Here is a 15991-nt window from a genome sequence, read left to right as displayed (position 1 = left end):
CCAGCTGCAGCCACATGTTTCATGCTCTTTTGTGGAGGACCACAAGTGCTCCTTTCTGCCCTGGAACTGTGACCTAGAACTCAATAGAGCTATCAATCTACATGAGTTGCATTGAGTGTTGACACAGGATCCCTTGGAATCTCTTACTAACCAGTTGTCCCATCCCCTAACCGTCTCTGGGCTGAGAGCTCCTGACACGACTGCTGCTACTGCTGCTGTTGTTGGTGTTATTGTGGCCTCCAAGACCCATTGCTGATGGTCCTGCTGAGTTCCTGGTCTGTGTTCGCCTTGGTGAGTTCCTAAGTTGTCTTAGTCTGAAAAAATGTCTCACTCTAACTTTTCTTAGCTCTGTTGTTTCAAAATTTGATTTCAGAAGTTATTTTAAAGTTATTTTGAGGGGAATGTTGAAAGAGTTTAGTTGAGTTGCTACCTGCACTCTACTATCTGACTCTGCTGCTTCCTAAGAGACCCGTTTTTGAACATGACCACTGTATGGATTTGTTCTGCTTGACTATGCTTGCTTGTTACAAAGGATTTCCTCCCACCCCTTCAAATTGGGGGAGGGGGTTGGTAGATGGGTGAAGTTCATAGAGGGAGAGAGTAATGCAAAAACAGACCATTGAAACATTTTTTAAATGCATAAAAAAGAACAGAAGGAAGCACAGACAAACTGGAGTTTTTAAAGTAATGTAGAATTTGTTATATTCTTAAAAAACAAATGACATGAAATAGAGATTCACCGTTTCATATAAATCTTTTTGTATTCTGCCAGGCATACAGAAATGTTCTTTTGAGGGGTTTAAATTAAGAATAAAAAATAATTTTAAAAAAGAAAGCTTTTAGATAAAGTGAAGTGAAAATGCATGGGAAGTGCATTTGGATTGGCTAAAGAAACTCGTGATTCTTCAAACCCAAGTTCATGCCACATAGGTTTTCTACAAAATTGCAAGGCAGTTTATATTTCAGGATTCTAGGATCTTATGCCAGTAGGATTCTACTCTCTGGCCAGTAAGTGATAGAAATGGTCCCAGCCAAGCACTTGAGAAGAAATTGCTTGGGGGTGAGTAAGAAAGTGCCTTCATCTCTTCCTACACTCCCACCAACACATTTTGACCAGAGTTCTGGTGATTGTCAGAAGGTTGGGAGATTTGAATTTCCCTCAGGGTCCCTGTAGTGTTTCTGTCACAGCATCGACAGGTCTGAGTGTTTACACTGGGAACTGAAGACAAACCAATTGCACTAAGTTGCACACATTATCAAGACTTTATATGGAGCCTAGAAGAAAGCTCCACCCTACCTGAGGGGAACATGTTATAGGAATCCTTCAAAAGGATTTCTGGGAGTTGAGAGTTACCCTCTTTGCCACATGCATTCTAATCATGAACTCAATTTCCTTTGGACTCTAAACATATTTCTGGCAAAGGACTGTGTCCCACACTTTTTGGAGGAAGTTTTGTTATCATCTGTTCTTACTACACCACTTTAGTAAATACCCCTTTCTGAAAGCTAATTAATTTTGTCTGTCTAAATTCTATTAGCTGTTAATCTTTAGGGAGGAAGCTCACTAGTGGGGGATCATAATCTATAACATTAGAAAGATACCCCTCAGGGTCTCCTAGAGCCTTACGAGATAAATAACAGCTGTCTCCAGGGGAATTTGTCTGCCTGTGGTAGTGGAGGTTAGAAGAGTGAGTACAATGCTTCCACTTCAGTGCATCAAGAGAGACTATGAGAATATATGGTTGCAGAGATGCTGCTGGTTGTTTGGATGTGGTATCATGGAAGGTATCCAGTTGAGTAGAACAATCCATCACAAGCATTTTTTCTTTCTCCTTGGTTTCCACACTAAGAGGAAGATACTGATTAACTACCTCTTCTCTAGGATGTTGGCACTGGAGAATCATGTTGTAAGTACTGAGACAGTTTATATGATTCCTCCCAAAATGAAAGCCCATTCACTACTAGAACTCCATTAATTTTCTTCCCAGAATTCTCTGTGAACAAATTGCAGATACATATATATGCCTAAGAAGTTTCCCCCTGAACATTTTTCCTGTTTATCTTGGGATCAAAGAAGGTCTCATAAGTTACATGTTTTGTTTTCATATGATTGGGCAAAATAATTTCTGATAATTTTCTTTATTTCTTCTTAATTTTTTGTGAATTCCCCTTTTGGATTTTTGATACTGGTAATTTGGTCTTCTTTTTTATTTATTTTTATCAGAATAATTAATAGTTAATCTATTTTATTAGTTCTCCCTAAACAGATCCTAGTTTCATTGGGTATTTTTATTATTTTTTTTAATTTTGCTTTTTATTTTGTTAAGCTCTTCTTTGATTTTTAGAATTTCTGTTTTGGTATTTAGTTGGGTTTGTTAACCTGTTGATTTTATAGTTTTTTAAAATTGCATATCAGGTTAATTGATTTGTTCTTTCTTTTGTTGATGACAAAAGACAATTGTCTAGAGATATACATTTTTATCTCAGGATCATTTTTGTTGGATCCTAAAAGTTTTGGTATGTTGTCTCATTGTTTTTCTTGGTAATGTTATCTATTTTTACTATGTTTTGTTTATTGACAAATCAATCCTTAAGGATTACATTGCGTAGGCTTCATTTAAAATGCTTTTTCCAAGGCCATTGATTAATTATATTTTGTACTACATTGTGATCAGTAAATGAGGTGTTTAATAGCACTCCTTTTCTGCATTAGTTGATGAGCTTTTTATGCTATAGTACATCATCAGTTTTTGTAAAGGTGCCATACACATCTGAAAATATGTATGTTTCTTCCCTTCCCCATTGAATTATTGCTAGCATTTTATCATATCTAACTTCTATAAAATTATTTTCAGGTACTTAATTATTTTAATTGTTTATGTTTTACTATGATTTTTCTCTTCTAAAAAGCTATTTTGATGTCCTTAATTATTGTTTTGGTATCTAATTTTTCTTCATAATTTGATTAATTTTTTTCTATAGATACTTAAATGCTATGCCATTTGGTGCATATATACTGAGTATAGATATTATTTCATTTGAGTATGATGTTTTTTAGCCATGATTTAACTTTCTCTCTCTCTCTCTCTCTCTCTCTCTCTCTCTCTCTCCCCCCTCCCTCCAATGTCTCTTTTTTTGTTGCCTTTTCATGACAATGATCTTGATATTTACCCATTTTAAAAATTTCTCCTGAAGCATAGTAGTTTCTGCTCCAGTCCCATCTTTTAATTCTGTGTGAATCTTTATATTTAAAAGGTATTTCTTGTAGAAAACAGATTGTTGGATTTGATTCTCTAATCTGTTCTGGTATTTCCTTCCATTTATGGGTGAATTCTTTTCATTAACATTCATAGTCATGATTATTGAGATTGTGTTTCCCTCCATCATATCCTTTCATATTTTTTCTTATTTTTGCTTCCCCCTACCCTTCCCACTATTGTTTTTACAAAGAAGATGATGAAGAAAGAAGAATGTGATGAAAATTAGTGATCCAGAATAGTAGTTATCTGCTTCTGTTCCTTTGTTCTTTCTCCCCTTACCTTCCCCCTCCCCCCTTTTTATAGGAGCTAGGCAGAGCAGTGGATAGAGAACTGGACCAAGAGTCAGGAAGACATGAGTTCAGTTCTGACCTCAGCCACTAACTGGGTGACCCTGGACAAATTATTTAACCCCTGTTTGCTTCAGTTTCCTCACCTATAAAATGGTGATAATAATATCATCTACCTCCTACCGTTGTTAGGAGGATCAAATGAGATAATATTTGTGTAATGCTTAACACAGTGCCTGGGACATAGTAGGTGCTTAATAAATGCTTCTTTTCCTCCTCTTAATCTACAATTCACTCTCTGGAGTTGAAGTTTATTTGTGATGATTTATTTCCTGATACTACTTAAAGACCTCTCTCCCTTCTCCTCAGTGAGTTTAATGTATTTCTGTGCAATATTCCCACCAGGGGTATTTGCCCTTGATATGCCTGTTCATGGACTATCCCTCAAATATAGAATTCTCTCTCTTCATATCTACCTCCTAGAATCCCAGGTTCCCTTCAAGACTCAGCTCAAAGGCCACTTTCTTCAGGAGGCTTTTCTCTGTCCCTTTTGCTGCTAGAGCCTTCCCACTAAGGTTTCTTTGTATCTATTGAATATTTATCTTCTGTATAGATATTTATGTAAGAGTTGTCTTCCCAATTAGAATCTAAGCTTTTTGAGGGCAGGGTCTGTTTTTGTTTTTCCTTTTTATCCATAGTACTTAGCATAGAGCCTGCTATATAATAAGTGATTAATAAAAGCTTGTTTAGGGGCAGCTAGGTGGTACTGTGAATAGAGCACCAGCCCTGGAATCAGGAGGACCTGAGTTCAAATTGGACCTTACTAGCTGTGTGATCTTGGGCAAGTCATTTAACCCCAACTGCCTTGCCTTCCCCCCTCCAAAAAAAAATGCTTATTGATTGATCAGGATCATTTATGTGCCATTTCAGGGATAGAAGTAAGAAATTATTTATTTGCAGTCTATGCCTGCTATCTGAAAAGGAACAGGATAGTTTGGCTTTTGGACCTTCTGGATGCCTGGTGGGTACAACTTTATCCTAAACCATCCCATTTTAAGAACTCCTTATGCATTGCTTAGCACTGTGTATCTCAGCAGGGAGAGTTCATCTCCACTGTTGGATTTTGCTCAAGGAAATATGATTAAAAGTTGGTTTCTCTAGAGACAATCTGGCTTAATGAAGAAAAGGGTTATAGCCCAGAGAGCACTCACTGAGGTCTTTAGTGCTGAAGGCATATTACTAAAGGGTCAGACTATTACATCACCACATAAAGGTTAGATGAGTCCATAAAATCCACAATTACTAGTCCCCAAATCTAGTAGTAGGATGAGCAAATGCAAAATGAAAAAGCCAAACAAACAAGAAAACCCAGAACACCTCAAATCAGTCCATTGACGTATGTGTCAGAACTCCAATTTTTAAATGTTGGGGCCACCTCATATCTGAAGAGGGGGCCTGAATGTAACCAAAGACATTCTGTGAAAGCATGCTTCTTTGTTGATCCTATATGTTCTTTTAAATTAAAACATTTTATTGATGCCTTTGGTTTTTTATATCACAGTCATTTCTTGAAATACCTCTTCTTCCCACATAGAAGTCTCCCTCATTACAAATAAAACAGTGAAGCAAAACTGACTGATGCATTGCTGTGTCTGATACCTGCCAGTAATATACAACATTCTATACCCATAGGCCCCGCACCTCTCCATTGAGTAGAGGGATGAGGGTTTCATTTAGATCTTATGTTTTCTGTTGTACACAGAAACTAGTTTCATGTCTCAGCCAGTATTCCAAATGTCATTTGCAAATTGTAGACTGCTAGGGTCCCCAGTGTTTTGTGTAATAAAATGGTATGGTTAAAGGGCATGTTCTTTCATGAACAGTTCCTTTTCTACTTGCAGTATGTAAATGTTTACCATAATTAAGAGATGAAGCTGTCATGTTGCCCTAGTTTTCGTTGTGGGCTTGAAGTTCCTGCAAGGCACCAACAATAAATTATCTCTATCTGGGATTTTAAAAAGCAGGACAAGGAGAAAGAGTAGAGTGGAAATTGGTTAATCAGATCTTTCTCCTGATGATAATAGCTTTTGTTTTTAATGTTCTCTTAAATCTCTGGTGTCAATAAAAAAGAATGAATACAGGTAAGGAATGAAAAAACCACACAGAAAGGTCAGATGAATGTCAGCTGAAATATAATATAGTAAACTCATCTTTCTGCTGCATGCCACAGGGGACCAGCAAAGATGGTGGAGTAGGAAGAAGTTGGATAGCCTGGCTCCCCAACCCCCCCACAACTCTTCCAGGAAAGATCTAAGAAGGGTGCCAGATGGAGTCATGATCATTGAATTGAAGGAGAAACCATGGTGGGTCATCTTTCTAACCAAAGATCATAAGTTCAACTCACATGCAAGTGGCCAGCACAGGAATTATGAAACAGTGGTAGATGGGAATGGTGAACTCAGCCCTCAGGCTCAGAACAGGGCTAATCCTGCAGCATTATTGCTCTCACACCAGAGCAAGATGGAAGACTCATCCCTTGGGCTCACAACAGTGAGGATTTCTGCTTGCACAGTAAAGTTCACACAAAATTTTAGCATGCCATAGTGTGATTACCACACTTAAAAATGTTCTTACTGTTTTTTTATATCACCATCATTTTCTACACCACATCTTCTCATGAGAAAATAAAAAGATTCTCTGAGTATGTCTGACAGCATATGTCTCATTCTGCCTCTGTAGTCTGCCACCTCTTTACCAAGAGGAGAGTGAGACATAAGTTTTATCATCTATTAGTTCTCTGGAATCAAGGCTGATTACTGCCATGAATGGAATTCTGCTGTCTTTTGGTGTTGATTTCCCTTATGTTATTTGTGGTCATCAGTATGTTTTTCTTGGTTCTGTTTACTTTGTTCTGCATCATTTCATACAAATCTTCTCAAGTTTCTCCGAATCCTTTATATTAATTTACTGGGCTTTTGTTAGAACTATTCCTTAACTTCCTTGCTTAAAATACTTATCTAGCATTCCATCGGCTATAATCCTTCTATACAACCTGACTAATGATTAATGTGAAGATGTTTGTAGATCTTATATTTGAGTACATGCCACCATGATGGGGAGGTGGGGGAGGAGGGAAGGGAGGGGGAGAAAACTTGAAACTCAAGGGACTGTAGAACTGAATGCTGTAAACTAAAAATAAATAAACAAATTAATTAAAAATTAAAAAAATAAAATATTTGTCTAGGTCTCTAAATACAACTCTGGCACTGTGTCTGGATGTCTACATACCCAAAAGAAAAATAATTAATTTTTTAAGAACAAATGCCCCAACCTAACTCAAAAACCCATTGACAGGATGAAAGGAAGTCTATCTAGTTTGGAAAGAGAAGTCAGTATTACAGGAAATCAGCATCATACATGCTTGTCCAGAAAAGGTTGTCTAGCTCATCTTCAAGATTGTGAAAAGCTCACAGTGCTATCCTGGCAGCATTTCTGGAAATCTCTTCTTTGAAGTGATAACATGAAAGCACTTCAAGTGAGGGATGGGTACCGCCCAACCAGATGTAGGTGAGGATGGAGACTCTCCAGAGGAAGAAAAGGAAAGTCAGCCACTCAGGTATAGAGAATGTCTGTTACAGTCTTCATTGTATAGTAGACACTACGAGATTCTTTAATTTGAACCTTTCAAAATCAAGGAATTTGGGGTATAGTTGTTCCTTTTATTTATGGGCCTTTTTTTTTTTAAGATTACAATATAGACTAACAAGTGCTATTTGCATCTTATAATCTTTTCCTATCACCATAGCAGCCAGTGCAATTTAGCAGCTAGGCAAATTAAAGTGGGTGCTATTGATTGACTGATGCTCCTTCTTTGGGAATTTTGTGTCCTTTCAATTTGTCTCTTCCTTTTCCAGGTCTGCTATAAACTTGGGACATTGATCAGAACCTCACTTTGTTGACATTAGAAAAAAAATGTTTTTAATTTGAACTAGATTCTATGTACTTTACAGAACATAGAATTTAATAATGTCAAAATTTCCTCTTAAACTTGGCTACATGTATAAACTCTCTGGCTTTGGAATATGGAGTATGTGTGTTGGGAATGTGTTCAGAACAGGATTGCTGGTGAAGGCATTAATATTATTTCTTGCTCTCATTTAAAAGAATGAATTTTAGACTTTATTCCTAGGCCTGCAACTTGGATATCATTTCTGATTTCTCACTATCACTCACTTCACATATCTAATCTGAGGCCAAATCCAATGAATGCTACCTTCACAAGACCTATCCTCTTGAATACACCCCCCATTATTTTCTCTGATATTGCCACCACCCTTGTCTAGGCCCTCATCAGTGCAATAATAGCCTTCTGGTTGGCCACTCTGCCTCGAATCTCCTCCTGTTTCACTCCATCTTCCACTCAGCTGTCAAAGTGATCTTTCTAAAAGTGCAGTTCTGACCATGACACACTCCTATTCAATCAATTCCAGTGGATCCCTATTGACTTCAGGATCAAATATAAAATCCTCTATTTGACCTTTATAGCCCTTCATTACCTGGGTCCTTCCCACCTTTCTAATTTTCTTGTAACTTATACCCTACTTCTGATCCAGTGACTTTGGCCTCTTTGCTGTTCCTTGAACAAGATACTTCATCTTTTAACTTCATTTTCACTGGCTGTTTCCCATGCCTGAAATTCCTTCCCTCTTCACCTTTTCCTCCTGGCTTCCCTGTCTTTTTTCAAGTCTGAACTAAAATTCCACCTTCTGCAAGATGCCTTTCCTACCTATTTGTGTCTAATGGTAGCCATCATAGTAGAGGTTGGGGGGAAAGGGAAGGAGAAAAAAAATGTACATAACTTTATCATATATTTAAAAGGAATAGCAAGTTTTACATAATAGATTTGTGGTTTTATGTGTAATCATATTTCTTATTGTACTATGTTATGGAAATACTTGTTTTATTCCTTAAATTTAAAATAAAATAAAATTTTAAAAAAGTTCTTTGCAGACCTTAAAATAAAAGAATGCCTTTCCTGGTCCTTCTTAATATTAGTGCCTTCCCTCTGAGATAATCCCCAATTTATCTTGTATATACTTTTTTTATACATTGTTCTTTGAATGTTGTCTCCCCTCCATTACATTGTGATTTTCTTGAGGACAGGGACTGTTTTTGCCTTTCTTTGTGTCCTTAATATTTAGTACAATGTCTGGTATATAGTAAGCGCTTCATAAATCCTTGTTGAAAGGACCTACATGTGAAAAATACTTATAGCAGCTCTTTTGTGGTGGCAAAGATCTGGAAACTGAAGTGATGCCCATCAATTGGGGAATGGTTGAACAAGCTGTGGTATGTGAATATAATGGAATACTATTAAAATTGAAGTGATGCCCATCAATTGGGGAATGACTGAACAAGTTGTAGTATATGAAAATAATGGAATACTATTGTGCTATTATAAGAAATATTGAGCAGGAGGATTTCAGAAAAACCTGGAAAGGCTTATATGAATTGATGCAAAGTGAAGTGGGCAGAACCAGGAGAACATTGTACATAGTTATAGCAATATTATACAGATGATCAACTGTGAATGATTTAGCTCTTCTTAGTGATACAATGATCCAAGAAAATTCCAAAAGATTCATGATAGAAAATTCTATCCATATCCAGAGAAAGAACTGATGGGGTCTGAATGCAGATGAAAGCATTCTAATTTTACTTTTTTTGTGTGATTTTTTTCCTTTTGTTCTGTTTTTTTCTTTTACAATATGGCTAATATGGAAATGTTTTGCATGATTGCACATACATAGCCTATATAAAATTGCTTACTGTCTTAGGGAGGAGGGAGGGGGTAAAAGAAGGAAGAAAATTTGGAACTCAAAATTTTATGAAAATAAAATGTCAATTATCTTTGCTGTTGAAAAAAAAAAAACCCAAAACACATAAATGCTTGTTGACTTATTTAGCTTCCAACATTTCATTTAAATTTTTTATTCCTTTTAAAAATTATTATTAACTTTACAAACTGCTTATATTGCTGCAAGCCTGGGACCCCAGGAAACATTGCCTCTTACTTCCTGACCAGACTTCCAGACTTCCCAGGAAATACTGTCTCCTGCTTGTGCCTATCTGTGAAGTAGGCTTACCATAGCTTTCCAGGACATAACAGCACTATTTGACATGGAGTGATGACTTTGAACCTTCTAATCACCTGTTTTCTTCACTGGACCTTTCCTCTTGCACTGATAATCTTCCTTAGTGGTTAATATACTCCTAAGCCTTCGTAAGAGTAATCTCTGTATCCCAATAATACTGAATTCTAAACTGTTGAATGTCCTTTCATTTTAAACTTTTCCTTTTCTCACTACTTCTGTCTTCTGACACTTATTTAGTCCTGGCCCCCTCCAAATAGTACTGCATCTCTGGTCACTCTTTATAGTTCTGGTTCTATTTTTTTTTTTTTTACCAAACCTTCTGATTCACTGATGGTCCACTGTTACCTCCAGATACTATTTCTACTATCATTATGCAGTAACTTCTCCTCCTTTGATATTTAAGATATCCAATGTTATCACCCAATCCAGATCTTGGTAACTATTATCTATTGATCCTCAAAATATTCTCCTTCCATTCTCAATGAGTTTAGTGTTTGGTTCATATTTTCTCCTCCACTCTACCTTCTTTCCTCATACTAGTATAATTTAACATACATGCTGAACAACATGTTCTCTCTAATGTCCTAACTTAACAGTTCTTCAGGCTAAATCCTGTGGTCTACTCTTTCACTTTCAAGTCAACTTTACAAAGGGATGATCATACCCTCGATCTTGCCATCACCTACAAGTTTTCTTTTTCCATGTTCTTCTTCCATTATGAACTCTCAAAGTCTTTTATCTGATCGTAATCTCATATCATTCTGTCTTTTCCTTTCTTACTGCACCTTTTTTTTTGTCCTGAGACTTTCAATTTGTCACTCCTCACTGCTTTCCAAAGCCATTCCTTCTACTCTGGTTACACTCTCGATCTTGACCCCTTGATGAACCAATCCATCTCTACACTTTCCACAACTCTCTAATCTCTTCTTCTCTTTTGTGTATCATGGATCACCCTTGTCAATCCCCAACTCTGGATTAATTCCGCCATCAATCTACTTTTCTTCTACACATATGGTGCTAAACAGAGATGGGGGCAATCACTAAACCACACTGACTTATTGTACTCCATGTTATCTAGTATCAACTTGGTCCTCACTTTTAATCCTACTTAATCAATTCTGTGTTCCACGCTCCAGTTCTTCCAGATCTCTCCTCAGCTGAGGACCCTGACTCATATTTCACCATAAAAACAGAGATCATTTGCCATGAGCTCTCTATTCTACCCTCCTTTTCTCTTCTTTCACCCTCTGACATCACCCTCCCTCCATCTCCTCTCAAGAAAAGGCAGTCTTTTTCCTTGTCAAGGCCAGCACACCTGCTTGTATTCTTGATCCCCTCCCCTCCTGTTTTATGTAGCATCTTGAGTCCACTGTCATCCTCACTCCCGAATCTTCAATTTCTTTCTACCCACTGGTTCCTTCTCTTTTTCTATTGCTTTATATCTCTCTTTCCCTTTTCAGCTAAATTCCTTGAAAAAGTTATCTACACTTGGTGCTGCTCTCTTTTCTTTCTCTCCAGACTCTGCAATCAGGCTTCCAGTCTCATCTTTCAGTTGAACATGCTATCTTCAAAGTTACTAATGATATAGCTTAAGTTCTGATTTTTAAAAATTTCTTGGTTTTATTTTAACTCCAAATCTAAAGTTAAATTTTTTTTCCTCAAATTTTATCCTCCTTGAATTCTCTGCAGCATTTGCCACTATTGATCACTCTCTTCCTGGACAAGCTTTCTTCTTTGGGATTTCATGAGTCTGCTCACTCATGGTCTTCCTCCTACCTCTCTGATAGCTCTTTCTCAGTTTTTCTTGCTGAATCATTATTCATTAATTGTGGGTATCTCCTAAGGGTTGTCCTTAGCTGCTAATGCCTTCCCCTCTAAAATAATCTTTTATGTACTATTTGTTTAAAATCCAATTATACATTTTTAAATTAAAAAATGCTTTCCTTCCCTCAATTTTCCTTTCTCCCCTAGTTGAGAAAGAATACCCAAGTCAGAAACATGTATAGTCAAACAAAATAAATTGCCTCATTGGCTATGTCCAAAAAAAAAAGTCTCAATCTGTACTCTAATTGGGAGGTGGATAGAATGTTTTTCATCATGAGTACCCTGGAATTGTGGCTAGTCATTAAAATGATCATAGTTCCAAAATCTATCAAAGTTGTCTTTACAGTGTTGTCATTGTAGGAATTTCCCCCCCCCTTTTTTTTTTTACTTCATTCTACATCAGTTCACACTAGTCTTCCTAAATTTCTATGATACCATTACTGTCATAAATTTTTATAGCACAATAGCATTCTGTTAAATTTATGTGTGATAACTTGTTCAGCTATTTCCCAATCGATGCATAGCTCTTGAGTTTCTAATTCTTTGCCACCACAAAAAAGCTATTTTAAAATACTTTTGTGTAGTTTTAGAATTTGTTTTGCTTAGCACTAATCCCTCCCTCAATCTACTTTCCCTATAATTCTTCCCTGTTGCTCCTTCAGGTTCCCTCCTGTTTCTTTGTTGAGGCAAATAGATTTCTGTACCCAACTCTGTGCATGTGTATGTGTGTGCATGTGTGTGTGTATATATATATATATATGCACGTGTGTATGGGCATATATGTATATATGCATGTGCATGTATATATGTGTGTATGTGTGTGCGTTTATGTATGTATGTATGTGTGTGTGGGTTTTTCCCTCCTTTGAGCAGTGTAATGGGAATGCAAATTTGGAAGATCTTCCCTGCCCCTAGGCTAAAGTGCACCTGAAGCCTGGGGTGGGAGGCTTGTTTTTCAGTAGATACTTCTTGATTGGCCAGTGAGTCAATCAGGTTGTTACATTCTCTGAGCCAGGAGAAGGGTATATAAACCCTGATTTGAGGCTTTGTTTTGGGGGCTCACTTTGAGAAGTGTTCTGTGATTTGATCTGGATTCTGGGAAGCCGTTGTCCAGAGCCGCCCCCCCCGCTTTGAAAAACCCAGATGTTGAAACCCAGATGTTGACTGGGTATGGATGTAATGGTTGGACAGTTTGGAAATATGTCTACTTGATCTGTTTCTGTCTTGATAATTCTGCCTGTATACTTTGAAGTTCAGGGTGCTGACCTTTTTCCCCTGAACAAATGATATATGTCTGACTGATTAAAGTAAGCTTGTTAACCCATTTTGAGTTGCTTTCCTTTATCAAAGCAGATCCAAGAACCTGTGCTGGCAGCAAAGCCTGAGGACGCTTGGGGTGCCTGCTGCTACAAGCAGTTTGGATGAGAGTGAACTTCAAGTGTCACTTCCTCTCCCTACTCCCTCCCCCTTGAATATAAAGACTTTCACTTCAACACCCCAATTATGTGGGATAATTTTCCCCACCTTTCCTGTTCTTTTCCCCATCTAGTGTTTTTCTCTTCCTTTCCCTTTCCATTCATCATTAAGATTATCAAGACATAAAAGAACCACTCCTGGACCCTCTATCTAATTGGACCCCCTCTTTGACCCCTGATGATGATAGAGTTTGGTGAGGATGCATGTATCCTCTCTCCTCATTAGAATGTAAACAATTTATCCCTTTTAAAAAAAATCCCTTATTTATTCTTGTTTGCCTTTTGATGTTTCTCTTAACTGCTGTGTTTGCATTTTAAAGTTTCTAGACAGCTCTAGTCTTTCCATCATCAATGCTTGGAAGTTCTGTATTTCATTCAAGGTTCATTTTCCCCTCTTAGTATTATACTTAGTTTTGATGGATAAGTTATTCTTGGTGGTAAGCCTATGCAACGAGACTGGTCCTGAATATGATTTCTTGGCATTTGATTTCTTTCTCTGTGGGTGCTTACTGTCTTTTTTCTTTGACCTGGAAACTCTGGACTTTGACTATAACATTCTTGGGAATTATTTTGTAATTTCTTTCAGGAGATGAACAGTAGGTTCTTTCTATTTCAACTTTGCCTTCTGTTCCTAAGAGATATAGACAGTTTTCTTTTATGATTTTTGGAAATATGAAGTCTTTTTTTTTTAGGTCAGTTTTTTTTTCAGGTAGTCTAGTGATTCTTAAATTGTATTCCTTTGATCTATTTTCCAAGTCAGTTGTTTTTGTTATGAAATACTTTATACTTATTTCTGTTTTTTGGTCCTTTGACTTTGTGTACACACAGAGACACACACACATACACATCTCATGGAATCATTTGGTTAATTTTAAATTTCATGGAGGTTGTTGCTTGGGCAAAGTTTTTTACCTCTCATACCAAGCTGTTTCTTTTCTAATTTCTTCTTCCCTAGTTTTCACTCCTTTTCCATTATTTTTACAACTAGCACTCTCATTTAATTTATAAAAATATTTCTAATTCTTTTTTTAAAAAAGACTCTTGCTTTAACTTTTCCAGGAATTTTAATTGAATTTATGCCCAACCTGTGTCTTTCCTTCCAATATCCAATTCAATAAACGTTTATTAAGTCCATACAACGTGCCAGGCACTGTGGTATACACTGATGACATAATCAATAAAAAGAACTGTCCCTACCCTCAAAGATTTTACAATCTGATGAGGAGTCAGGAAAGGGAGGGGAAGGGGAGCTTGTGGGGATTAGTGCAGACTTTGCTTGTTGATGTTTTAAAGTAATTCTTTTCTATATTTGTGTCCTGAGCATCCCTGTCACCATAATAGCTTTTTATGGTAAGATTCTATTTTTGTTTGTTTGCTCATTCTTCCAGCCTGTTTCCCGACTTTGGATTTCCCGACTTTATATTAAGGCTGGGCTCTGTGAACTTCAGGAGGGGAATGTCTAGACTGTTCCTGTTGCTGCTTTCTTGGGGGTATTGAGTTTTGTGTTATTCTGGGATCTCTGGGACAGCTCATGCTGGGGATCTGCAAGCTTTTAGTTCTCCCATAGGAATTTCATCCAGAGGATAGTCTGATAAATACCACTGTCTCCCCTCCTCCACCCTTAACTCTCTAAGTTGCTGACCTGGGTTTGGGTCTGAATAACAATCCTTGCCTGTTGAAGCCTTAGTAGGTTGCTGGAGGACTCATCCACTGTCAGCCAGCTGGAAAGCTCTTTGGGGTCCAGCATGACAGAACTGTAGGTCCCCCTTTGGCCTGGGATTCCTGCCCTGGTCATTTTACTGCAGGCTTCATAATGGCTGTGGGGAGAGGGAGAAATCAGAGCTCAAAACCAGCCTCAGACACCTACTAGTTCTCTGACTATGGACAAGTCACTTAATTTCTCTACCTCAATTTCCTCACGAGTAAAAGGGAGATGATGATGTTGCTGATGATACCACCTACCTCATAAGGTTCTTGTGAGGATCAGGTCAGTTCACAGAGGCAAAGTGCTTTACAGGCCATAAAGTGCTATATAAATATTAGCTATTAATAATAATAATTAATAATCCTTTGCCAATATGGGTATGAGGTAGAACCTCAGAGTTGCTTTAATTTGTATTTTTATAATTAGTGACTTGGAGCATTTTTAATGGATATTATATATTTTAAAATATACATTTTATATTTTAAAAATATATTTTAATAGATATTATAGCTTGCCTTTCTACTTTTGAGAACTTTCTTTTCATAACCTTTGACTGTTTGTCTATTGGGAAAATTCCTAGTATTTCAAATAACCCTAAAGTGCCTTTAATAGTCCTGGCATGAAGCTAGAGGGAAGAAGGTGGCAACCTTGAATCTTCTATCTAAAGAATTCAGGATGACATGACCCTTGTCTGTCTGATGACCAAACTGGGGAGGGAGGTGCCATTTTATGACACTAAATATTAACACGTAGGTATTAATAATGAAGGCTGACAGTTCCTTTCCCTATGTTTCATAGGTCATCTCTCCCTAGCCTGTAAATCCAAGAGGACTTGAGTTTTTCCATGGCCTAAGCACTATGTCAAAGCCTCTTGATTTTTCAGGTCAATCAGTCAATCAATTAACAAGCATTTATTAAGCTCTTACTAGGTTCCAAGCATTGTGATAAGCACTGGGTATACAAAGAAAATACAAAAGAAGTCCCTGCCCTCTAGTCGTGAAAGGTAAGGAAAATCATCCTCTCCAGTCGTCACTTTATAAGCTGATTTGTCTGCCTGAGCTGAACAATGAACAGGGCTCCCTCCCTGTTGCTGCTCTGTGTTGACTAGTGAATGAAGCCTGTGGTTAAAGGAACAGAAATGCATTGGAAACGATTGCTTCCTAATAAAATGTATAGTTCTCAGAGAACTAAATCACTTCCCTATGCATAGCTCCAAGATGGAGAAGGGGTTCTTCATTTGAGAAAGGGTACCTTCTGACTAATGTTAGAACCTGTGCATCTGCAA

At 37.3% G+C, this 15991-nt stretch overlaps 1 long non-coding RNA gene across 1 annotated transcript in view; it reads left to right on the top strand.

Annotated features, from left to right (window-relative positions):
- LOC138144406 (uncharacterized) overlaps window positions 1–15991 on the top strand; it is a 96067-nt gene that overhangs the window by 65892 nt on the left and 14184 nt on the right. The window contains exon 2 of the long non-coding RNA XR_011163942.1: window positions 155–291. This is a non-coding gene — a long non-coding RNA (uncharacterized lncRNA). The remainder of the gene's footprint in view (window positions 1–154; window positions 292–15991) is intronic.

Source organism: Petaurus breviceps, unplaced genomic scaffold (assembly GCF_028583685.1).
Source record: "Petaurus breviceps papuanus isolate PSGF00001 unplaced genomic scaffold, PetGlider_PUasm1.0 90700, whole genome shotgun sequence".
In the NCBI taxonomy this organism is placed as follows: Eukaryota; Metazoa; Chordata; class Mammalia; order Diprotodontia; family Petauridae; genus Petaurus; species Petaurus breviceps.
The sequence above is the reverse complement of the archived record's forward strand: the minus strand, read 5'-3'. Positions and strand labels throughout refer to the sequence as shown.